Here is a 25,537-nt window from a genome sequence, read left to right on the forward strand (position 1 = left end):
CTTTCTTATTTAGTGTAGAAATTTTCCTTATTTGTAAAATACTTTCTTTGTATGCCTCGGTGAACATAAGGCCAAGCACTTTCAATATTTTCTTCATTGATGCACGTATCGTTTTTAATGTTTGCTTGAGGACAAGCAAAAAGCTTTAGTGTGGGGAGTTTGATAAGTGCTTTGTGCGATATGAATGCTAAAGTGTTCATTCCATATGTTGAGCATTACTTTTCTCGTGTTTTTACATTAATATGTGTGTTTTTATGTTACTTTTATGCAGTTAGGGTTGTGAGGCCGAGTATTAAGGAAATAGGCCAATGTGGATCATAATGCACCTATTTTTGAGTGAAATCTTACAAAGTTCAAACGCCAAGACATAGGTCAGTGTGAGATGCTAGAGTATGTGCCAACCTCCCTCCAGTACTCGATTTATTCACACATATGTTTAACGAGAGCTTCCACCAACATATATATCATTGAAGAAGCAAGTGATTCACGATGTAAACGTAGCCGCTTTATGCTACTCCCCGATGAAAATATGGAATTGGGAAGTTATTCGTGTCGAAGATCAGAAGGTAGCACCGCAGCAATAGAGATAGCATGTAATCAGAAAAGACTGCTCATAGTCGGGCCGAGAAATTAGAGAATGTAGAATCCACACGAGCGTGTGGAAATGATCCACGGCCATGTGGAAATTCCGCACGGGCGCCTATACACGTCCCACTGCGGAGTCACCCGATTCCACTCTATTTAAAGCCGATTCAAATTTCGATTTTGGTATTCTTTTCTCCATCTTTTCCCAACTTGATAGAGGGCTTCGGCTAGGGTTTTGAGGGGTATTGGCTAGGCTTTTTGGGAGGTTCTATGGCTCCGACATCGCGTGTCATTTGGAAGAAGGTTATTGGGAGAGCTTTGACATGCGTCCAAATATGCGTGTATGTACCGCAAGTGCACGGGTGTCAAAGTAATAATTACCCCGGTGAGTGGGTAGTCGAATCCACAGGAACAGGCTACTAGTACTAACTTCTTCTCTCGTTTCTAACCAAATGATAAATGAAAAGGTGTGGTGATCTAATGTGCGAAGAGATGAACACCGGAGACGAATATGCAAGGGTAAAATGGAAGGAGAATCTCAATCAAGAAAAGTGGGATATTCGGGCAATGCTCCCCTAGGATTCTGTGTATTAGGCACCGGATAAGCAAAGTGTTTCTATGATGAGTAAGTTAAGTCGTGGAAATCCAAACATAATCGGGTCTCATCTCTAGATCACCGATACTAGTCCCCTACGAGGTCCCGTGGAGAAATCGCCTCAATCTCAACACACTCACACCACATATGACCGCAAAGCACTCTAGGGATTCCAAACGTGTATCCAATTCCTAAAGATTGATCCAACCCTAATTCCCCTGCGAAGGATCCTAACCCCCTACAAGGTCCCGGCGAAGAAATCAAGCAATCTCACGCCCCTCACCAAATATGGTTGCATAGAGATTAGGGAATGGAGGTAGAATACACCAATCGGAGGGGAAAGGGGACACTTCACTATCTCATGACTCACCCTCTCAACCCTCTTCAATCTTGAGGTTCTAACCCTAATGGAGATCTCTCTCCCACCAAGGCAACAAATCATGCAAAACCAAATAACCATAAGATCAAATAAGCCAAGCAAGCATTAAACAATCAAGAATGAAACTTAATCAAACTCTGGATTAAATAGAAACACTAAGCAAATCCACAAAAGATGAGAACTTAGGGTTCACAAGCCCAAATACCCTCTAGGGTTTTAGCTCTCCATGGAGCAACATACAAAAACACACCATCAATGAATGAAAGTACATTAAAACCATAGAAATAAAACCCCCTTATATATGAACCGATGGCCTTTGATGGAGAGCTTCGACGCCTTGAAGGACCCACTCTCGAGCTAGGTTCACCGGGTGGCTTCCTTGATGCTACGACGGAGGAGGAATCGATCAAAGTTGGTGACGAAGCGCCCAAAAGCCGCAAAGACCTCCTCTCCAAACCCCTAGCCGCCCTCACCCTCAAGAGCCGCATAAAAGATGAGAAAGAATAGGGCAAAACGGCTATTTATAGGCCTTAGATCGCTGCTCGTCACGTGCCCCTCACGCGCCTGTGGATTTTCCACGCGCTCGCTGGGTCGCAAGAATTTCACGCGCGCTGGAATTTCCACGCCGTCACGGAATGAAGATTTTGGCTACAAGTAGTTACTATGAAGATTTCTACAAGATTTTTTCACAAAACGCGATCCAAACACTCTTCTCTGAGGCCACATGTCCGGGCACACGTCCCATGTGGTAGGCTATAAAACTTTTCTTCATCGACGATCTTTTGAGAGGTCTTGCAATCTTCACAAAGAGAAGGAACATGAAGATGTGGCTGCCTTTTGTGCCCCTTCCAAATAGTGAATTGACTTGAATCTTCTTGAAGTTGGCACACATCTCCATATTTATGAACTCGCTCTCGTGTCTTGGTCCTTGAATTGAACAAGAACTCCCAACATTGTGTCTTTATAGCCTATCTTTGCTTCCTTTTTACTCTTCAAGGCATTCACAACCTATATGCATAAAAAGAACACCAAATACACAATATGAGACATAAAACCACAAGAAAATAATGCTCAATGCATGTAAAACATATATAAAAAATATGTCTACTCAAGCACTTATCAAGCTTTCATCGGCATCGATCCGGGCGAGGTGCATCCCAGGCCGCATAAAGCGATCCTGGATCCAGTAGAGGGACCTCCACAAGACACGACACCACCATCAAGGGGGCTCTTTATGGATTCATTGCTTACATCTCGATTTCTTTGATCGTACCTCAGCTCTACTGGAGAGCTCAAACCCCCAGCGGGCACTTTTCATGATTGTGAAACCCCAGATGAGTCGCTTCATCAACTCTATTATGCTTCAATAAATTGATGCTTTATCGCGAGTTCCAACCTGAACGCCTGATCATGACAACATTTCCCAGAGTGACACTAAGGCCGAGAGTTCATTGTAACCCGAGCGAGTGACACACCACGAGCCAGCAGCAGTTTCGAGAGGCTGAGCACTGACGAGGCGCAGCGTCCACCTTTCCCCTCCCGACGCGACAGATTCCACCCTGCCCCGAGTTCCCCGTGCCATAATAGAGTGAATGGTCCAGTGATGAATCTCCGCTAGGCTTAGCTGCGCGGCAACGGAGTGAAGCATCGAGGGGATCTTAGTATCTCACGGCTTCATTATGGTTAGGACCTTCCACCGACCAAATGGTTAGGCCCATATCAGAAGAGATTTATCACTTGAATCCCTAGAGCTCACTGCGATCTTTATCTCGAGAGCGTAGGCCGAAAGGTTATTTAATCTTTCCTCCGGAGACATGAATAGAGTTAGGCATAGTTGACATTAGATTTGGGTCTATGCATGTAGCGATTTCCATGACTCACCATTGGATTGATTAGGAAGCATAATAGAGAGTTCTTAAAGCACTTGGAACCGATTATCCTAGGTGAAGCATCATCCGAGTACCCCATCTTTATCGATTGCCTTTACCTTCTCCTTACTTTTGCTCTCTTACTTGTTGCTCTTAATTGTTGAGAATTGAATCATTGTCACACTTATCATTGTTGATATTCCACATAGCTAGGAATCGACTAAGTGTCTTTACTCCCCTACTCCCCTGTGGATTCGACACCCGCCACCCGGATTATTACTCGACAAACCCGCACTTGTGGGATATACACAAGGGGATCTTGTCAAGTTTTTGAGCGCTGTCGGGGAGCTAGGCATTTAGAGATACTTTTGCACTTTGTTTTCTTAGCAATTTCACCACACATTCTAATTCATATCTTCTTATTCTATCATCATTCTGATTGTCTTTTTCTTTCTTTTTGGTGTAGCTCCAAGTTATGACCCGAGGGAATCCATCAATATTGATTGAAGGAGACCCTGAGCTTGAACGCATACTTTAGAAGAAAAAGGGAAAGAACCCGGCAAGAAATCAAAGATAATCCAGCTTGATTTGGAAGTAGAAGGATCTCGAAAACATGGCGTAACAAAATGAGCAACAACGAACACTATCCGATTATGCCGTGACTTTTCAGTGGTTGGGGACACAATCGAGTATTGTGTGTCCCCCAATTACGACTCGTAATCTTCAACCTAAAAGTCGGCATTCATCCATATGTTGCAAAGAAGTCCCGACTAATTCAACGGTTTTGGCCGATGAGGATCCAAACAGCCTCATAGATCGTGATAGGTGTCAGTGCACGGGCTTGTCGAAGCACAATCCCGGTGAGCTGGGTCGAATCCACGTGAGTAGGGAGTGAAAAATACTTAATTTGATTCTTAGCTATGTGGAAGATCAATTGTGATAGGTGTGAAATTGATTCAATTCTCAATAATAAAATCAACAAGTGAAAGAGCAAAAATTAAGAAGAGGGTAAGGCAATCGATAAAGATGGGGTACTGGATAATGCTTCACGTAGGATAATCGCTCAAGTGTAAGAACTCTATTATGCTTCCTAATCAATGCAATGGTGAGTCATGGAAAACCTTACATACATAGTCCCAAATCTAAGGTCAACTATGCCTAACTCTATACATGTCCTGAGGAGAAATCGAACAATCTCAACACTCGCGACTCGTGACAGAGTTGCAATGAACTCTAGGGATTCCAAGTGATAAATCTCTTCCTAAATATAGACCTAACCCTTTGGTCCAAAGCGAAAGGTCCCTAGCCACAATTAAGCCCTAGATACTAAGGTCCTCTCAACGCTTCACTCCATTGCATGCGCAACTAGGCCCCAGCGGAGGTTCATCACTTAGACCACTCACTCTATTATGGCTGCAAAGAACTCAAGGAACGGAGGTAGAATCTATCACGCCGAGGGGAAAGGGGACGCCTCCCCGCACCTCCTCGACTCACCCTCTCAACCCTCTCAAACCTAGCTTTTTGTCTAACGCCGTGGTGTCACTCACTCACAAGGTTACCAACAAGAACTCTCAACCCTAGTGTCACTCTAGGGGAAATGTTCATACAATCAAGCATTCAAGGTTGGAACTCACAATAAACATCAATTTATTGAAAGCATAATAAAGAAGTTCAATGAAACGAATACATCCAGGGGTTCACAATCATCCAAGTACCCACTAGGGGTTTAGCTCTCCATGGAGCTTAATACAATCAAAAAAATCAAATGCAAAACAATGAATACATAAAGAAACCCCCTCGATGGTCGTGTCGATGGTCTTGTGGAGAGTCCTCTACTCGTCGTCCAAAGATTCCTTCGTCCGCATAGGATACGCCCGATCGAAGCTCCCCTACCAACCTTCTTCCTAATGGAATCACGATGTCGTAGCCGTAGAACTTCTCCAAAACCTTGGCCAATACCCCCGTAAAACCCCTAGTCAAGTCCCTCTCACAAGTTGTGGAAAAGATGGAGAAAAAGAATACCAAAAATCGTGGTCGTAATCGGCTTTTAAATAGTGCCGGAATCGGGCGATCGCACGCGGCGCAGTGATGTCACACACCCCTGTGGAATTGCCACACGGGAGTGGATAATTTCCACACGCCTGTGTGGATTCTCTGTTTCTCTTATTTCTCGGCTGGTCTGCTATAGTACTTGCTACAGTGTTTTGTTACAGCAACCTTCTATGGTACTATGACGGAAATACTCCCGAATTCCATACTTTCATTGGGGTAACGCAAACGGGCACACGTTTATGTCGTGAATCACTTGCCTCTTCAATGATGTGCATGTTGGTGGATCTCTTTGTTCTTATATGCATAAATCGAATGTTCGAGGTGACCGCCTTTTGTGCCCTCCAAATGAATGTGCTCACTCGAATACGAGGAGGTTGGCACACACTCTAGCATCTCACACCGACCTATGTCTTTCGTGCTTGAACCTTAGCAAGATCTCTTCCAAAATAGGTGCATTATGATCCACATTTTCCTATTTCCTTCATACTCAGCCTCACAACCCTACCTGCATAAAAGTAACATAAAAACACACATATTAATGTAAAAACCTGAGAAACGTAATGCTCAACATAAGGAATGAACGCTTTGCATTCATATCGCACAAGCACTTATCAAACTCCCCACACTTAAGCTTTTGCTTGTCCTCAAGGAAACATTAAAACATTCTGTGCATTGATGAAGAAAATATTGAAAGTGCTTGGCCTTAGGTTCACCAAGGTATACAAAGAAAGTATTCTACAAGTAAGGAAAATTTCAACACTAAATGCGAAAATATCAATGCTCTAGCTAAAAACTTGAAACAAAAACGACAACAAACCCGAATTTCGTGTATGTGTGTGTGACACGTCCGAATATGCGTGTAAAACCGCAAGTGCATGGGTGTCGAAGTAATAATTACCCCGTGAGTGGGTAGTCGAATCCACAGGAAATGTGGCTACTAGTACTAACTTCTTTCTCTCGCTTTAACCAAATGATAAATGAAAAGGTGTGGTGATCTAATGTGCTAAGAGATGAACACCGGAGACGTAATATGCAAGGGTAAAATGGAAGGAGAATCTCAATCAAGAAAAAGTGGGGTATTCAGGCAATGCTTCCCCTAGGATTCGTGTATTAGGTACCGGATAAGCAAAAGTGTTTCTATGATGAGTGTTAAGTCATGGAAATCCAAACATAATCGGGTCTATCTCTAGAACACCGATACTAGTCCCCTCACGAGATCCCGTGGAGAAATCGCTCAATCTCAACACCTCACACCACATATGACCGCAAAGCACTCTAGGGATTCCAAACTGTATCCAATTCCTAAAGATTGATCCAACCCTAATTCCCTGCGAAGGATCCTAACCCCTCATAAGGTCCCGGGCGGAGAAATCGAGCAATCTCACGCCTCCCACCAAATATGGTTGCATAGAGCTTAGGGAATGGAGATAGAATACACCAATCGGAGGGGAAAGGGGACACTTCACTATCTCCCCGACTCACCCTCTCAACCCTCTTCAATCTTGAGGTTCTAACCCCTAATGGAGATCTCTCTCCCACCAAGGCAACAAATCATGCAAAACCAAATAACTATAAGATAAATAAGCAAAGCAAGCATTAAACAATCAAGAATGAAACTTAATCAAACTCGGATTAAATAGAAACACTAAAGCAAATCCACAAAAAGATGAGAATCCTAGGGTTCACAAGCCCAAATACCTCTAGGGTTTTAGCCTCCATGGAGCAACATACAAAACACACCATCAATGAATGAAAGTACATTAAAACCATAGAAATAAACCCCCATATATATGAACTGATGGCCTTTATGGAGAGCTTCGACGCATTGAAGGACCCACTCAAGCTAGGTTCACCGGTGGCTTCCTTGATGCTATGACGGAGGAGGAATCGATCAAAGTTGAGGACGAAGCGCCCAAAGCCGCAAAGACCTCCTCTCCAAAACCCCAGCTGCCTCACCCCTCAAGAGCCGCACAAAAAGATGAGAAAGAATAGGGCAAAACGGTTATTTATAGGCCTTAGATCGCGCTCGCTCACGCGCCCTCACGCGCCTGCGGGATTTTTCCACGCCCGCTGCGGGTCGCAGAATTTCCACGCCGCCGCGGAATAGCATTCTCGCCATAGCATCGCTACAGTGAAACGGCTACACGATTTTTTTCCAAAAACGCGATCCGAACACTCTTCTTAAGGCCACATGTCCGGCACACGCCCATGTGGTACGCTATAAAACTTTTTCTTCATCGACGTATCTTTGAGAGGTCTTGCAATCTTCACAAAGAGAAGGAATATGAAGATGTGGGCTGCCTTTGTGCCCTTCCAAATGGTGAATTGACTTGAATCTTCTTGAAGTTGGCACACATCTCCACGCTTATAAACCCGCTTCTCGTGTCTTGGTCCTTGAATTGAACAAGAAGTCCCAACATTGTGTCTTTTATAGCCTATCTTTGCTTCCTTTTTACTCTTCAAGGCATTCACAACCTATATGCATAAAAAGAACACCAAATACACAATATGAGACATAAACCACAAGAAAAATGATGCTCAATGCATGTAAAACATATATAAAAATATGTCTACTCAAGCACTTATCAGTGTGAACTCACTCAAAACAACCCAAGGTATACTCCTCAAAGTTCTAAGTACAAGGGACTTATTTATCTACAAAAGTGACAAAAATTTAAAAGATGGTAGTAGCTTCACACATCCCTCTAAGGTAGCTCCTTTCCAAAGCGGCCGCTAAGGTGGCTTTCACACTTTCGAGGTGGTAGCTCTTTTCACCCGAGTGGTAGCTTTTCACTCATCCTATGAGATAGCTCTTTCTCTTATTAGGGCATAACTAGTATCCGACTTGTGAGAGTAGCTTTCATACTTCATAGGTGGTAGCTCTTTACACCCAACAAACACAAATAAACAATAAAACTATTTTGTTCCTTCTTTTTCATTTTCAAAAATTTGTTTTTGTGAGTTTAGCACAAGAAAAATAAACCTAACTAGTCCCTTTAACATCGAACATGAGTTTCCAATAGAGTTCAAAGAGTGAGAAGTGCACTATGTAAATCGGGCAAAAAAATTCCTAAAAAATTCAAGCAAGAACTAGAGCATGAAAACATTCAATGTTAACAATTCTCCCTAGACTTAAGAATACAATCATTGCAACTACGGTGAACCGCCATTGGCTATGTGAGCATATATCAATCAAGAACAATAGAAAAGATGTGCGCATTATGAAACTCCCCCACACTTAAGTTGTACATTGTTCTCAATGTACACATGCAAGCTCACTCAAAATATATCATTCAAAAAAATAGATGTGGGAGAAACAATCAAAAACAATACTCCCCGACTCCTAGTGTTGCTGCTTTGATGAAGCTAATTCATTGGGGAGTAGTGTTCCAACGGGTTAGTGAGGCTGCACGGCCAAGTGCCAAAGCACCTTGGCCGCACTCCATGACTAAGTCTCACCTCAAAGAAGACAAGACCATCTCGCACGCACACTACGAGGGGATTCAAAGAAGCTCAAGAAAAACAAAAAAATAACTAGAGTGTATAAAAAGATGAAGCAATGAATACAACTCGATAATGCAAATAACATAAACTCGTAAGGAAAAATCCTTTTCTCGAGTGAATAAGTCTATAAGATAAAGTAAAATGCATGAAAAATAAAAAGGAAAGTCAAGTGTTGAAGTCGCCTCCGCCACTCAAGTGGAAGCATATAGTGGGTCCTCTGGTGCTGAGGTCAAGGATGGAGGTGCTGGAGGTATCAGGGCGAGCCTCAAGAGTCCTCGGGTCACAGGATCTAATGCCGAGGTAACGCCTCGCTTAGGATCTCGCTGTAATATGTCAAAAACGCGCCATGAACTCGTGGTAATCGAGTGGCCTCCGTAGCCCTAATCTCAAAGAACCCTCGGCTCGACCACTTCTATAGCATTCTCGAGCCTCTCAAAGCGATCATTGGCTCGAGAAGGTGAAAAACATACGCATCGGAGGTGGTTCCTCGCAGCCTGAGGGACCCTCGGTGTCCATCGATGCAGGCCGAGGTTCTGGGGCGGGCCGAGATGCTCCGCTGCCATCACCCCTCATCCTCGCCTATCTCTGGGCTGGTAAAACTAACGCAAAAACCCCCGTCTCGAACCCCCGCTGGGACCATGCCCATCAACCGCATCATCTCTAGACCTGTGGGAGCGGTTACACTCATATTTTCGGCCCCGCGAATCGAATCCAAGAGACCCATGCCCAAAGACTAATCTCGTAATGTAAGGACCCGAGAAGATAGCTCCCGGGCCTAGTGTATCGTCCCTCGATGCCCTCGATGTAATCAGCCAAGATGTGCCCCAAGTGTATCGGTACGCGCTCTACCATCGAGTACAAGTATAGCAACTCCTGGCGGCTCAAGACACCAGTACTATCGCCACGGCCATTCACCCACCCTACTCATGATTGCGCAAGTATCTCAGTAGGGTCGGCCGGGAAAGGCACGTGGCCTTGGAAACCCTAGGCTCGTACTGACCCTGACCTCATAGCATTCTGTAAGCTCTCTGCAGTGTCAAGGTTCTAGGATAATCGTGAGGTAACCATGCGCACTCCTCAAAAATCTGTGAATGCCTCCTAGTATAAGCCAAGTTGTATGGAGAACTGCGTAATGCTCAAACTATGGTGGTGTCCAAACAATCTGAACTGAATGGTGCCCAAACCGTTGAAGCTCAGACACGCCTATCAAACTCAAACGAGGAGAGCACCTCCAGTGCAAACTCTCGGATAGATGGCACTCTAATTGTCAACAACTGCCGCCAACCCCCCTCTGAAACAAGGTCCTCAATCTCCTCAAACGAACTCATCTCCTCACTCAAGATCTCGTGAATATAGTCGTAGTCCGTGAATCAAGTCCGCCGGAAGCGGATTCTCGATAAGCGCCATAACGGGCCTCGATGTTCGGGAATAGAAAAATCGCATGCCCTCGGGCTCGAGAGGATGACTCACGTGGCCTCTATCGCTTGCTTCTTTGTCCTAGGTGCCATGATCCGCCAAATTTAAACCAAATTATTCAAACAAGTTGATAAAACAATCATCGCAGAAATCCACACTGGGTCGTGGAATTTCCGCACGCCTGCAGTGAATTCACGGGCGTGAGAAAACGCACGCCGTGCATCAACAATCTAACAATACACATCAATAATATCTTTAACTTTGTTCTAAACGTAAATCATTGTTCCAATTGAAGAAACGAAGCATTGTCGACTAGATTAATCAATAGAAATCATGAATTGACGAAGAAGATGAAGAAAATGAAGTTACCGACGGGGAAAAATGATAAAATAGAGAGTCGGCCGAAAAACTGTCTAAAATCCCACCAAACTGTGCAATGGACTTGGAGAATGTTGTGAGAGTGCTTTCGAGGGAAACGGAGTCGTGAAGAAGGATAGAAATCATCCCCTTTTAAAACGTAACTCGCGACTTTTTAACGTTTCTCAGGATCCACACAGTGCGGTGGAAATTCCCCACGCCCGCAGTTCCTCACTTCAAAAGCTCCACAGCGCATATGCACGCCCTCGCAGCGCCTCATGAAAAAAACTCTCACTGACTTAGACTGATCTCACACGGGCATGCGGAAAATACCCACGTCCCCGGCGCCAGCACTCACTGTGGGAAGACGCACGCCCGTGTCTTCCCCGGGTTATCCGAGAAAAATATCAGTTGCACGCACGCCCGCACGGAATATCCACACGGGCGCAGCATTGACATGCCTCAACTCACGTGGGCGGCCGCACGCGTGCTTCTCGAGATGGAGGGGCAACCTGCAGAGTTTCGCACGGGCGTGTGGAAATTACCCACGCCCGCAGTGGTTCATCAGGTCGCCCACGTGGGCGAGTCCACGCCTTGGGAAAATCCGCCCAACTCGCAGAATGCACATGCCCGCGCGAAAATTACCCACGAAGCGCATCGCCGCATGGTCGCCCACGTGAAGCCGCATGCCCCTCGCGCCTCTCTCGATGAGTTCGCAGTACACATCCACGGGCGTGTTGAAATTCCACACGCCCGTGTGTTTTCTCTGGATGACTTAGAAAAACCCTCCAGTGCTCAGAAACTAATCTCAACATGTTTACACACTCGTAGCCCCGCCTCTATTGTGCAAGATATACCAGATAAAAACACAAAATAGAACTCAAACGACCAAACTTCGCCAATTCTCAACAAAACATACAATGAATTCTTTTTAAAAACCCACAATAAAAATCAGAAGACAAGCACTCAAAAATTGAAACACCAACACTTAACAATTTATTCATGCAAACAAACTAAACTAAAAGTACGAAAAAAACAGTAAACACTTGGGTTGCCTCCCAAGAAGCGCTTGTTTAACGTCACTAAGCTTGACATATCTTTCTTACCTGACGGTGGTTCATGAATGAAGGTTGCCCTCTTACCCATAACTTGAAAGCATGATAAGCAAAGTCTCTTGAGGGTAGAGGCTGCACTATCGGGCTTTGGACCACCTAACAATGGTTCGTCCAACTCCCTTGGGTCATGTACGTCTCCAACAGTCTTGGGGCGTTTTCGGTGGTGTTTTGGAGCACTCTTCATTTTTTGGAGCACCTTCTTCATGATTCCCAGGGTAGATGTTTCCTCTCCGGTCGAACCAAGCATCATTACTTCTTCATTGCTCTCCCCTTGGTCGAACAAACCTTCATACGGATCCGGGTTGAACATTTCCTGTACATATTCATCAACAATCTCATCAGTAGTGTCTAGAAAATACAAAGTGTCATCAAAATCAAGAGAATGTCGCATGGCTTCAGCAAGGCGGTAAGTGAGCTTATCGTCTCCGACTCTCAACGTGAGCTATCCACCGTCCATGTCAATCAATGCTTTGGAAGTCCGCAAGAACGGTCTCCCAAGTATCAAGGGTACATCTGCATCCTCATTAACATCTAGCACTACAAAGTCAACCGGGATAATATACTTGTCCACCTTGACAAGCACGCTTCAATGATGCCTCTCGGATGTCGCACTCGCTCGGGTCCGCCAATTGTAAAGTCATCCGAGTAGGCCTAGGGCTCACCTAAGCCTAGCTTTTGGAAGAAAGTATATGGCATGACGTTGATAATTGCCCCTGAATCTGCTAATGCCATTTCCTCGCCTAAGTTGCCGATGTTACACGGAATAATGAAGCTTCCCGGGTCTTTCTTCTTGTTCGGTATGTTCTTTTGCAACACCGCCGAGCATGAAGCATCAAGCACCACTGAAGCACTCTCCTCCAATTTCCTCTTGTTGGTCAATAGGTCTTTCAGAACTTCTGATACTTAGGTATTTGAGCCAAAGCCTCAACAAAAGGAATGTTGATGTGGAGTTGCTTGAACAAACTTAGGAACTTCTTATAATCGGGTCATCCCCTTGGTCATTCTTTAATCTAGAGGATAAGGGATTCTTGGCTTGAAAGATGGGGTGCCACCTCTTCTCTTTGTTTGCTCCCTTCTCAGCTTCCCACGACTCGGGTGCGTGTTCTTTTCGGCTTTTTCACTCGAAGCCGCCCTTCAACCTCACGATCGCTTCTCAAAGCGATCGCCTTCACATGTTCTCTCGGGTTGGTTTCGTGTTGCTTGGTAAACTCCATGTGGCCTTCGTAAAGAGATTTCGCACTCTGCCCCACTTGATTTTCAAGGTTGTGCAAGGAGGCGGTGTGAATGCGAAGTGTAGCCCTCGACCCGATTCAAACCTTGTATTTGCCGATTGAACAAATCTAGCCAAGTGCTTCTCCAAATCGTCATTCGGTTTCCAAACCTCGAAATTGCTTTTTCCACTTGAGGGGCTTGTTGTTGTTGTTGGAACCCCGATGGCCCCATGGTCTCTCGTGGTCCTTGATTACTCCATGAAAAGTTGGGATGATTCTTGCAACCTGAATAATAGGTGTTGTTGTATGGATTCCCTTGAGGTCTCATTCCATTACCTACAAAGTCAACATTCTCAACTAAAGAAACATCACCAATGATAATTGGGCAATGGGAGGGAGCATGTCCTCCACCACAACCGGTGCAATTGGTCACAGCCGCCACTCTATTCGGGTTATAAGATCTAGCTTCTACTCAAACTCTCCACTTGGGCCGCCAATGAAGTTACCGCGATCAATTTCATGGAGACCGCCACCTTTTTCTTCTTCTCTAGCTGCCCAATCGGTAGCTATTTAACCCCATTTCCTCAATCAATTTACGAGCCTCGTCGGGTGTCTTGCTACCTAAGGTACCTCCCGCCACAGATCCAAGAGTTGCTCTTGTACTCGTGTTCAAACCATTGTAGAAGGTTTGAACAATCATCTACTCCGGAACCGTGTTATGGACACTTCATGCCAGGAGTTCCTTGAACCTTTCCCATGTCTCAAATAGAGACTCCAATTCCAACTTCATAAAGGATGAGATCTCATTCCTAAGCTTTTGCTGATTTTCCCGGGAGGGAAATAACGGGCTAGAAAAAGCTTCTACCATCTCCTCCCATGTAGTGATTGATGCCCTAGGTAATGAGTGTAGCCAACGCTTTGCTTTTTCCCTTTAAGGAAAAATGGGAAGGTTCTCAATTTGATGGCATCATCCATCACACCATTTATCTTCAAGATGTCACACACCCTCGAGGACGCTCTCATGTGACTATTTGGATCCTCATCGGCCAAACAGATTTGAATTGTGCGATCGCCAGAGATATGGATGAATGACGGCTTTAGCTCGAAATTCTGAGCTGTTATTGGGCGACGCACAATACTCTATTGTGTCCCCAACACCTAAGGTCCGCATAATCGGATAGTGTCCGTTGTTGCTCATTTTGTTCTCGCCATGTTGTCGATCCTTCTACTTCCAAATCACCGGATTAGGTCGTTTTGTATAGGTTCTTTCCCTTTCCTACGAAGTGTACGTTCAAGCTCAAGGTCTCCTTTAATCAATATTGATGGATTCCCTCGGGTCATAACCTGGAGCTGTACCAAAAGTAAAGAAAAAGAAAATCAGAATGATGATAGAATAAGAAGATATGAATAGAATGTGTAGTGGAATAGCTAAGAAAACAAAGTGCAAAGTATCTCTAAACGCCTAGCTCCCCGGCAACGGCGCCAAAAACTTGACAAGTTCCCCTTGCTTATATCCCGCAAGTGCACGGGCTTGTCGAAGTAATAATCCCGGGTGAGCAGGGCCGAATCCACAGGGAGTAGGGAGTGAAAATACTTAATTTGATTCTTAGCTGTGTGGAAGATCAATTGTGATAGGTGTGAAATTGATTCAGTTCTCAACAATAAAATCAACAAGTGAAAGAGCAAAAGTAAGAAGAGGGTAAGGCAATCGATAAAGATGGGGTACTCGGATAATGCTTCACCTAGGTTAATCACTTCAAGTGTAAGAACTCTCTATTATGCTTCCTAATCAATGCAATGGAGAGTCGTGGAAATCCTTACATACATAGTTCCAAATCTAAGGTCAACTATGCCTAACTCTATACATGTCCCGGAGGAGAAATTGAACAATCTCAACACCTCACACTCGCATAGAGTTGCAATGAACTCTAGGGATTCCAAGTGATAAATCTCTTCCTAAATATAGACCTAATACTTTGGTCCAGTGCGTAAGGTCCCAAGCCACAATTAAGCCCCTAGATACTAACATCCTCCTCAACGCTTCACCCATGGCACGCGCAACTAGGCCCCAGCGGAGGTTCATCCCTTAGACCACTCACTCTATTATGGCCGCAAAGAACTCAAGGAACGGAGGTAGACTCTATCACGCCGGAGGGGAAAGGGACGCCTCCCCTGCACTCTCTCGACTCATCCTCTCAACCCTCTCAAACCTAGCTTTTTGTCTAACGCTCGTGGTGTGTCACCACTCACAAGGTTACCAACAAGAACTCTCAACCCTAGTGTCACTCTAGGGGAAATGTTCATACAATCAAGCATTAAAGGTTGGAACTCACAATAAACATCAATTTATTGAAAGCATAATAAAGAAGTTCAATGAAACAAATACATCCTAGGGTTCACAATCATCCAAGTACCCACTAGGGGTTTAGCTCTCCATGGAGCTTAATACAATCAAAGAAATTGAATGTAAAATCAATGAATCCATAAATAAACCCCCTCGATGGTCGTGTCGATGGTCTTGTGGAGAGTCCTCTCACTGTCGTCCCAAAGATTCCTCGTCCGCGATAGGATACGCCCGATCAAGCTCCCCCGCCAACCTTCTTCCTAATGGAATCACGATGTCATAGCCATAGAACTTCTCCAAAACCTTGGCCAATACCCCCGAAACCCCAGCCAAGTCCTCTCACAAGTTGGGGAAAAGATGGAGAAAAAGAATACCAAAAATCGGGGCGTAAATCGGCTTTTAAATAGGGGCTGAATCGAGCGATCGCACGGGCGCAGTATGATGTCACACGCACTGGAATTTCCACACGGGCGTGGATAATTTCCACACGCCCATGTGGATTCTCTCGCTTCTCGATTTCTGGGTCGGTCTCGCAATAGTACTTGCTACAGTGTTTTGTTACAGTAACCTTCTACGGTACTATGACGGAAATACTCCCGAATTCCATACTTTCATTGGGGTAACGCAAACGGGCACACATTTACGTCGTGCATCACTTGCCTCTTCAGTGATGTGCACGTTGGTGGATCTCTTCTTCTTATATGCATAAATCAGAATGTTCGAGTGTGACCGCCTTTTGTGCCCTCCAAATGAATGTGCTCACTCGAATACGAGAAGGTTGGCACACACTCTAGCATCTCACACCCCGACCTATGTCTTCACGCTTGAACCTTTAGCAAGATCTCCTCCAAAATAGGTGCATTATCATCCACATTGGCCTATTTCCTTCATACTCGGCCTCACAACCCTACCTGCGTAAAAGTAACATAAAAACGCACATATTAATGTAAAAACCTGAGAAAAGTAATGCTCAACATAAGGAATGAACGCTTCGCATTCATATTGCACAAGCACTTATCAGAGAGCAAAGCAGTGGCTACACTCATTACCTAGAGCATCAATCACTACATGGGAGGAGATGGTAGAAGCTTTTCTAGCCCGTTATTTCCCTCCCGGAAAATCAGCAAAGCTTAGGAATGAGATCTCATCCTTTGTGCAGTTGGAATTGGAGTCTCTATTTGAGACATGGGAAAGGTTCAAGGAACTCCTGCGATAGTGTCGGCAACACGGATTCCCGGAGTGGATGATTGTTCAAACCTTCTACAATGGTTTGAACCCAATTATAAGGCAACTCTTAGATGCGGTGGCAGGAGGTACCTTACGTAGCAAGACCCCCGATGAGGCTCGTCAATTGATTGAGGAAATGGGGTTAAATAGCTACCAGTGGAATGCTAGGGAGAAGAAAAATTTGGACGGTCTCCATGAAATTGATGCGGTAACTTCATTGGCGGCCCAAGTGGAGAGTTTGAGTAAGAAGCTAGATCTTATAGCTTCGAATAGAGTTGCGGCCGTGACCAATTGCACCAGTTGTGGTGGAGGATATGCTCCCTCCGATTGCCCAATCGTCATTGGTGATGTTTTTTCAGTTGAGAACGTTGACTTTTTAGGTAATGGCATGAGACCTCAAGGGAATCCATACAGCAACACCTACAATTCAGGTTGGAAGAATCATCCCAATTTTCCATGGAGTAATCAAGGACCACAGAAGACCATGGGGCCATCGGGTTTCCAACAACCGCAACAAGCCCCTCAAGTGGAAAACAGAATTTCAGGCTTGGAAACCCGAATGACAAATTTGGAGAAGCACTTGGCTAGATTGGTTCAATCGGCAATACAAGGTTTGAATCAGTCGAGGCTACACTTCGCAATCACACCGCCTCCTTGCACAACCTTGAAAATCAGATGGGGTAAATTGCGAAGTCTCTTTCCAAAAGGCCACATGGAAGTTTACCAAGCAACACGGAAACCAATCCTAGGAAACATGTGAAGGCGATCACTTTGAGAAGTGGTCGTGAGGTTGAAGGGAGGCTTCCGAGTGAAAAGCTGAAAGAACACGCACCCGAGGTTGTAGAGGTTGAGGAGGGAGTAAACAAAGAGAAAGAGGTGGCACCCCCACCATTCAAGCCAAGAATCCCTAACCCCTCTAGATTGAAGAATGACCAAGGGGATGAACAGTATAAGAAGTTCATGTGTCTGTTCAACCAACTCCACATCAATATTCCTTTTGTAGAGGCATTGGCTCAAATGCCTAGGTACGCGAAGTTCCTAAAAGACCTATTGACCAACAAGAGGAAATTGGAGGAGAGTGCTTCAGTGGTGCTAGATGCTTCATGCTCGGCGGTGTTGTAAAAGAACATGCCGAACAAGAAGAAAGACCCAGGAAGCTTCATCATTCCGTGTAATATCGGCAACTTAGGTGAGGAAATGACATTGGCAGATTCAGGGGCAAGTATCAACGTCATGCCATATACTTTCTTCCAAAAGCTAGGCTTAGGAGAGCCTAGGCCTACTCGGATGACTTTACAATTGGCGGACCGAACAGTACGACATCCGAGAGGCATCATTGAAGACGTGTTTGTCAAGGTGGACAAGTACATTTTTCCGGTTGACTTTGTAGTGCTAGATGTCAATGAGGATGGGGATGTAACCTTGATACTTGGGAGACCGTTCTTGCGGACTTCTAAAGCATTGATTGACATGGATGGCGGAGAGCTCACATTAAGAGTTGGAGATGACAAGCTCACATACCGCCTTGCTGAAGCCATGCGGAATTCTCTTGATTTCGATGACACTTTATACTTTCTAGACACTACTGATGAGCTTGTTGATGAATATGTGCAGGAAATGTTCAACCCGGATCCGTATGAAGGTTTGTTCGATCAAGAGGAGAACAATGAAAAAGTAATGATGCTTGGTTCGACTGGAGAAGAAACATCTACCTCGGGGATCTTGAAGACGGTGCTCCGGAAAATGAAGAGAGCTCGGACACACCACCGAAAATGCTCAAAGATTGTTGGAGACGTACATGAGCCAAGGAAGTTGGATGAACTATTGCTAGGTGGTCCGAAGCCCGAGAGTACACCCTCTACCCACAAGAGACTTTGCTCATCATGCTTTCAAGCCATGGGTAAGAGGGCAACATTCATTTATGAACCCCCGTGAGGTAAGAAAGATACGTCAAGCTTAGTGGCGTTAAACAAGCGCTTCTTGGGAGCCAACCCAACTGTTTATTGTTCTCGCACCTTTTAGTATAGTTTGTTTTCATGAATAAACTGTTAAGTGTTGGTGTTTCAATTTTTAAGTGCTTGTGCTGCGATTTTGTTGTGGTTTTTAAAAAAAGAACTCATTGTGTGTTTTGTTGAGAGTTGGCGAAGTTTGGTCGTTTGAGTTTTATTTCGTGTTTTTAAATGGTAAATTTTGCATAATATAGCAGGCTCTGAGTGTGTAAACATGTTCAGAATAGTTTTGCAGAGCTTGCAGGTTTTTCTAAGTCATCTAGAGAAAACACACGGGCGTGTGGAATTTTCACGCGCCCTTGGGTGTGTACTGCGAGCTCATCTAGAAAAGGCACAGGGGCGTGTAGCAACACTGTAGCATGTACTGTAGTAGCATTGTTCACAGCCGGCCGAGAAATCAGAGAAACAGAGAATCCAAACTGGCATGTGGAAATGATCCACGGTCGTGTGGAAATTCTGCACGGGCGCGTGTACCGTCCACGCCCGTGGAGTCGCCCGATTCCAGCCCTATTTAAAGCCGATTCAGCCCCGATTTTGGTATTCTTTTCTCCATCTTTTCCCCAACTTGAGAGAGGGCTTCGGCTAGGGTTTTGAGGGGTATTGGCTAGGCTTTTGGAGAGGTTCTACGGCTCCGACATCGCGCGTCGTTTGGAAGAAGGTTATTGGGAGAGCTTTCGTCGGCATCGATCCGGCGAGGTGTATCCTAGGCCGGACAAAGGATCCCTTGCGACGAGTAGAGGACTTTCCACAAGACCATCGACACGACCATCGAGGGGGTTTCTTTATTGATTCATTGCTTTTACATTCGATTTCTTTGATTGTACTTAGCTCCATGGAGAGCTAAACACCTAGTGGGTACTTGGGTGATTGTGAACCCTAGGATGTATTTGTTTCATTGAACTTCTTTATTATGCTTTCAATAAATTGATGTTTATTGTGAGTTCCATCCTTGAATGCTTAATTGTATAAACATTTCCCCTAGAGTGACACTAGTGTTGAGAGCTCTTGTTGGTAACCTTGTGAGTGAGTGACACACCACGAGCGTTAGACAAAGCTAGGTTAGAGAGGGTTGAGAGGGTGAGTCGAGAGGTACAAGAGCGTCCCCTTTCCCCTCCGACGTGATAGATTCTACCTCTGTTCCTCGAGTTCTTTGCGACCATAATAGAGTGAATGGTCTAAGGGATGAATCTCCACTGGGGATTAGTTGCGCGTGCAACGGAGTGAAGCGTTGAGGGGATCTTAGTATCTACGGCTTAATTGTGGTTTGGGACCTTCCTCCTGGACCAAAGGGTTAGGTCTATAATTAGGAAGAGATTTATCACTTGGAATCCCTAGAGCTCATTGCAACTTTATTCGAGTGCGAGGTTGAGAGGTTCTTTAATCTCCCCTCCGCGACATGAATAGAGTTAGGCATAGTTGACCTTAGATTTGGGACTATGTATGTAAGGATTTCCATGACTCACCATTGCATTGATTAGGAAGCATAATAGAGAGTTCTTGCACTTGAAGCGATTATCCTAGGTGAAGCATCATCCGAGTACCCCATCTTTATCGATTGCCTTGCTTCCTCCTTACTTTTGCTCTCTTACTTGTTGCTTTTAATTGTTGAGAATTGAATCATTGTCATACTTGTCATTGTTGATATTCCACATAGCTAAGAATCGAATTAAGTGTCTTTACTCCCTACTCCCTGTGGATTCGATACCCGCTCACCCGGGATTATTACTTCGATAAACCCCTGCACTTGCGGGATATACGCAAGGGGATCTTGTCAGTGATAAGTTTCCAGCCCTTTGACAACTATCACATCATAAAACGAACTGATGAACATCTTGGAATAAGGTCAGCCAATAGAACCCAGCAGCTAGAACCTTCTTTGCAGTTCGACTTGACGCATAGTGCCCCCCACTTGGCCTGAGTGACAATGCTCAATGATGTTCCACCCTTCCTCCCTAGAAACACACCTTCGCACCACCTGATCTGCACAAATACGGAACATGTACTAACTATTCTTTCAACACATTGAATGCTAACTTGTCATACTAACTTCTCCCACTGCATAATCACTAGCATCACTAACTTCTCTTTCAACACATTGAATGCTTTCAAACAGTCGTTTCCGAAGTCAAAAGGGCTATCCTTCTCCAGAAGTTTAGTCAACGGTTGGGAGATTTTTGAAAAGTCCTTAATAAACCTTTGGTAAAAACCTGCATGACCCAAGAAACTGCGGATCCGTTTTACATTCGTAGGTGGAGGAAGCTTGTCAATTATCTCCATCTTCACCTTATCCACCTCCATACCAGCCTGGGAAATCTTATGTCCAAGGACAATGCCTTCTTGCACCATAAAGTGACACTTCTCCCAGTTAAGGACGAGATTCGTCTCTTCACATCTTACTAATACTCTTTTGAAATTGTTTAAGCAAGCATTGAAAGAGTCCCCGAACACTGAAAAATCATCCATGAAAACTTCCATAATATCTTCGAGAAAGTCATCAAAAATGGGCGTCATGCAGCGCTGAAATGTTGCATGGGCGTTACGCAACCCGAAAGGCATTCTTCTATAAGCAAAGGTACCATAAGGGCAAGTAAATGTGGTTTTGTCCTGATCTTCTGGGGCTATTGGAATTTGAAAGTATCCCGACATGCCATCAAGGAAACAGTAGAAATGATGTCCCGCTAGTCGCTCCAACATTTGGTCAATGAATGGCAAAGGAAAGTGATATTTCCGAGTAACGTCATTTAATCTTCTATAATCAATGCAGACTCGCCAACCAGTAACTGTCCTCGTGGGGATTAACTCATTCTTTTCATTCCTCACTACTGTCATTCCTCCTTTTTTCGGGACAACTTGGGTCGGACTCACCCACTTGCTGTCGGATATGGGGTAGATGATCCCTGCATCCAATAGTTTTATTACCTCCGCTTTAACAACCTCCTTTATATTCGGTTTCAATCTTCACTGAGGTTGGATCACAGATTTATAGTCATCCTCCATTAGGATCTTATGAGTTCAGAATGATGGGTTTATACCCTTAATGTCGGAGATCTTCCATGCGATAGCTGATTTGTGCTTTCTCAACATGCTAACTAGCTTATCCCTCTGCTCCGCAGATAAGTTCGAAGCCACGATTATGGGAAGTTTAGAGTCCTCCATTAGGAATGCATATTCCAAATGTGCTGGAAGAGTTTTAAGCTCAAGTTCTGGTGGTTCGACAATTGATGGGCGCAAGCTACCCTCCTTCAATTTATCAATCTCCTCGAAATCATTTGCCTCATGTTCACATTTACTCTCTTCTTCTTCCACCTTGAAATCTATTTCTTTATAATCTACAATGGATATCAACGTGTCCATTCGACATAGTTCCATTTTTGAAATAGCAACTCCAACTGAAAAGAGTTCTTGCCTTTGGTCTTGATAGGAAGAATCAAACCGAGCAAGGATTTTTTCTACACTTTCCTCTAAATGGTCACTCATTGACACTGAAGTAGATTCCTCAAACTACTTTATCACATTATCTAATTCATAGCTTTGCCCTTGAATCCTGGTGATGTACTCTTCGACCGATTCTTCTAATGGTTGTTGAGTTGTATATTGTTCATAGTGAGAATAACACGATATGTCATGCCATGCAACTGTTTGAACTTTCTGCTCTATGTGTTCAACCATTGTCAAGATAGTGTCAAATGACTCAAACATGTTAATCATTTTCTGCAACAAAAAAGAAATAAGGACAATTTAGAGCAATGATAGAATAAGAAGATATGAAATAGAATGTGTGGTGAAATAGCTAAGAAAACAAAGTGCAAAGTATCTCTAAACGCCTAGCTCCCCGGCAACGGTGCCAAAAACTTGACAAGATCCCCTTGCGTATATCCCGCAAGTGCACGGGTTTGTCGAAGTAATAATCCCGGGTGAGCGGGTATCGAATCCACCGGGAGTAGGGAATAAAAATACTTAATTCGATTCTTAGCTATGTAAAAGATCAATGATGATGAATGTGATAATGATTCAATTCTCAACAGTAAAAGCAACAAGTAACAGAGCAAAAGTAAAGAAGGGGGTAAGGCAATCGATAAAGATGGGGTACCCGGATAATGCTCCACCTAGGATAATTGTTTCAAGTGCAAGAACCCTATATTATGCTTCCTAATCAATGCAATAGTGAGTCGTGGAAATCCTTAATTACATAGTCCCAAATCTAAGGTCAACTATGCCTAACTCTATACATGTCCCGGAGGAGAAATCGAACAATCTCAACAACTCGCACTCTCATAGAGTTGCAATGAGCTCTAGGGATTCCAAGTGATAAATCTCTTCCTAATTATAGACCTAAACCTTTGGTCGAGGTGGAAGGTCCCTAACCACAATTGAGCCCTAGATACTAAGATCACCTCAACGCTTTACTCCGTTGCACGCGCAACTAAGCCCCAGCGGAAGTTCATCCCTTAGACCATTCACTCTATTATGGCCGCAAAGAACTCGAGGAACGGAGGTAGAATCTATCACGCCAGAGGGGAAAGGGGGCGCTCCTGTACCTCTCGACTCACCCTCTCAACCCTCTCCAACCTAGCTTTGTCTAACGCTCGTGGTGTGTCACTCACTCACAAGGTTACCAACAAGAACTCTCAACCCTAGTGTCACTCTAGGGTAAATGTTCATACAATCAAGAATTCAAGGTTGGAACTCACAATAAACATCAATTTATTGAAAGCATAATAAAGAGGTTCAAAGAAACAAATACATCCTAGGGTTCACAATACCCGAGTACCCACTAGAGGTTTAGCTCTCCATGGAGCTAAATACAATCAAAGAAATAGAATGTAAAAGCAATGAATCCATAAAGAAACCCCCTCGATAGTCATGTCGATGGTCTTGTGGAAATTCCTCTACTCGTCGTCCAAGGATTCCCTCGTCCGGTATATGATACGCCTCGACGGAAGCTCCCCTACCAACCTTCTTCCTAAGTAATGACGATGTCGGAGCCGTAGAACATCTCCAAAACCTTGGTCAATACCCCTCGAAACAATAGGCTAAGCCCTCTCTCAAGTTTGGGAAAAGATGGACTAAAGAATACCAAAATCGGGGCTAAATCGGCTTTAAATCGGGCTGGAATCGGGCGACTACACGGACGTGGATGCTCCACACGCCCGTGTGGAATTTCCACAGGGCCGTGGATAATTTCCACATGCCCGTGTGGATTCTCTGTTTCTATGGTTTCTCGGCCGGCTATGAGCAGTGCTGCTACAGTATATGCTGCATTATTGCTACAGTGCTCTGCTATAGTAGTCGAATTGAATAGCTTCCCAATTCCATACTTTCATCGGGGTAACGCAAACGGGCACACATTCACGTCATGGATCACTTGCTTCTTCAATGGTGTACACGTTGGTGGAGCTCTTGTTCTATGTGCATAAGTCGGAATGCTCGAATGTGAGTGCCTTTGTGCCCCTCCAAATGGATGTGCCCACTCGAATACGAGGAGGTTGGCACACACTCTAGCATCTCACACCTGACCTATGTCTTCGCGTTCGAACCTTAGCAAGATTTCCTCCAAAATTGGTGCATTATGATCAACATTGGCCTATTTCCTTCATACTCGGCCTCACAACCCTACCTTCATAAAAGTAACATAAAAACACACATATTAGTGTAAAAACCCGAGAAAAGTAATGCTCGACATAAGGAATGAACGCTTCGCATTCGTATCGCACAAGCATTTATCAGGCAGCTATAGTGATCTTGTTATAGTGCCAATGCTACGTTACCCCTACTACAGTACTCTTGCTACAGTGGATACGCTATAGTAATGTGACCTGGTTTTCTTCTCTTTTTCACCCAAATTGTATCTTCGTGTCCTCCGTGGCATGCCTGTGCCCTGCATAGCAAATAACACATGATTAAGTATAAAACGGGCATCAGTTCTTATAAAAATACATGCTAGAAGTATGGAATACATATACTAAAAAATGTACATTTAGATACTTATCACGTGCGGCTGTCATAAGGTCGGTCACAGGGGCGCATCCACGCCCCTGTGCATTCTTGGGATGATCTCACAATGTAAATCCACGGGCGTGTGGAAATTCCACATGTACATGCATTTTCTCTAGATGCCTTCAAAACTCTGTAGGCTTTGTAGAAAATTTTTGAACACATATTAACACTCAGAGCATGCCCTATTATACAAAATATACCAGCAAAAACATGAGAAACTAGCTCAAGAGACCAAAACTTCACCAAATCCACATGAAAACACATGATGACATTAACAATCCATAATAATATCACTGCAGAAGCATCTAAAAATCAAGACACCAACACTCAACACTTTATTCATGCAAACACTAAACTAACAACTAAGAAAACATTAAACACTTGGGTTGTCTCCCAAGAAGCGCTTGTTTAACGTTACTAAGCTTGACGTACCTTGTCTTACCGCACGAGGGTTCATAGATGAAGGTTGCCCTCTTACCCATAGCCTAAAAACATGATGAGAAAACTCTCTTGATGGTAGATGGGGAATTATCGGGCTTGGTATCACCGAGCAAAGGTTCATCCAATTTGTTCAGTTTACGCACATCCCCAACAGTCTTGGGGCATTTTTGGTGGCATCACCTTGCCCACTTCATCTTCCGGAGCACCTTCTTCATGATCCCCAGAGTAGATGGTACTTCTTCGTTTGGACCAAGCATCATTACTTCTTCATTGTCCATCTCTTGGTCAAACAAACCCTTATACGGGTCTAGATTGAACATTTCCTGCATGTATTCATCATCAATCTCATCAATTGTGTCAAGAAAGTAAAGAGTATTATCAAATTCAAGAGAATGTCGCATGGCTTCGGCGAGGCGGTATGTGAGCTTATCATCTCC

The 25,537-nt window shown here is 44.3% G+C and overlaps 1 non-coding gene across 1 annotated transcript; it reads right to left on the bottom strand.

Annotated features, from left to right (window-relative positions):
• Positions 1-16,552: 16,552 nt before the first annotated feature.
• LOC120271271 lies at positions 16,553-16,659 on the bottom strand. Its single transcript, XR_005539889.1, has one exon. It is a non-coding gene; the product is annotated as a small nucleolar RNA R71 (small nucleolar RNA).
• Between the last annotated feature and the right edge of the window lie 8,878 nt (positions 16,660-25,537).

The sequence above is a fragment of the Dioscorea cayenensis genome, chromosome 10 (genome assembly GCF_009730915.1).
Source record: "Dioscorea cayenensis subsp. rotundata cultivar TDr96_F1 chromosome 10, TDr96_F1_v2_PseudoChromosome.rev07_lg8_w22 25.fasta, whole genome shotgun sequence".
NCBI classification, from domain to species: Eukaryota; Viridiplantae; Streptophyta; class Magnoliopsida; order Dioscoreales; family Dioscoreaceae; genus Dioscorea; species Dioscorea cayenensis.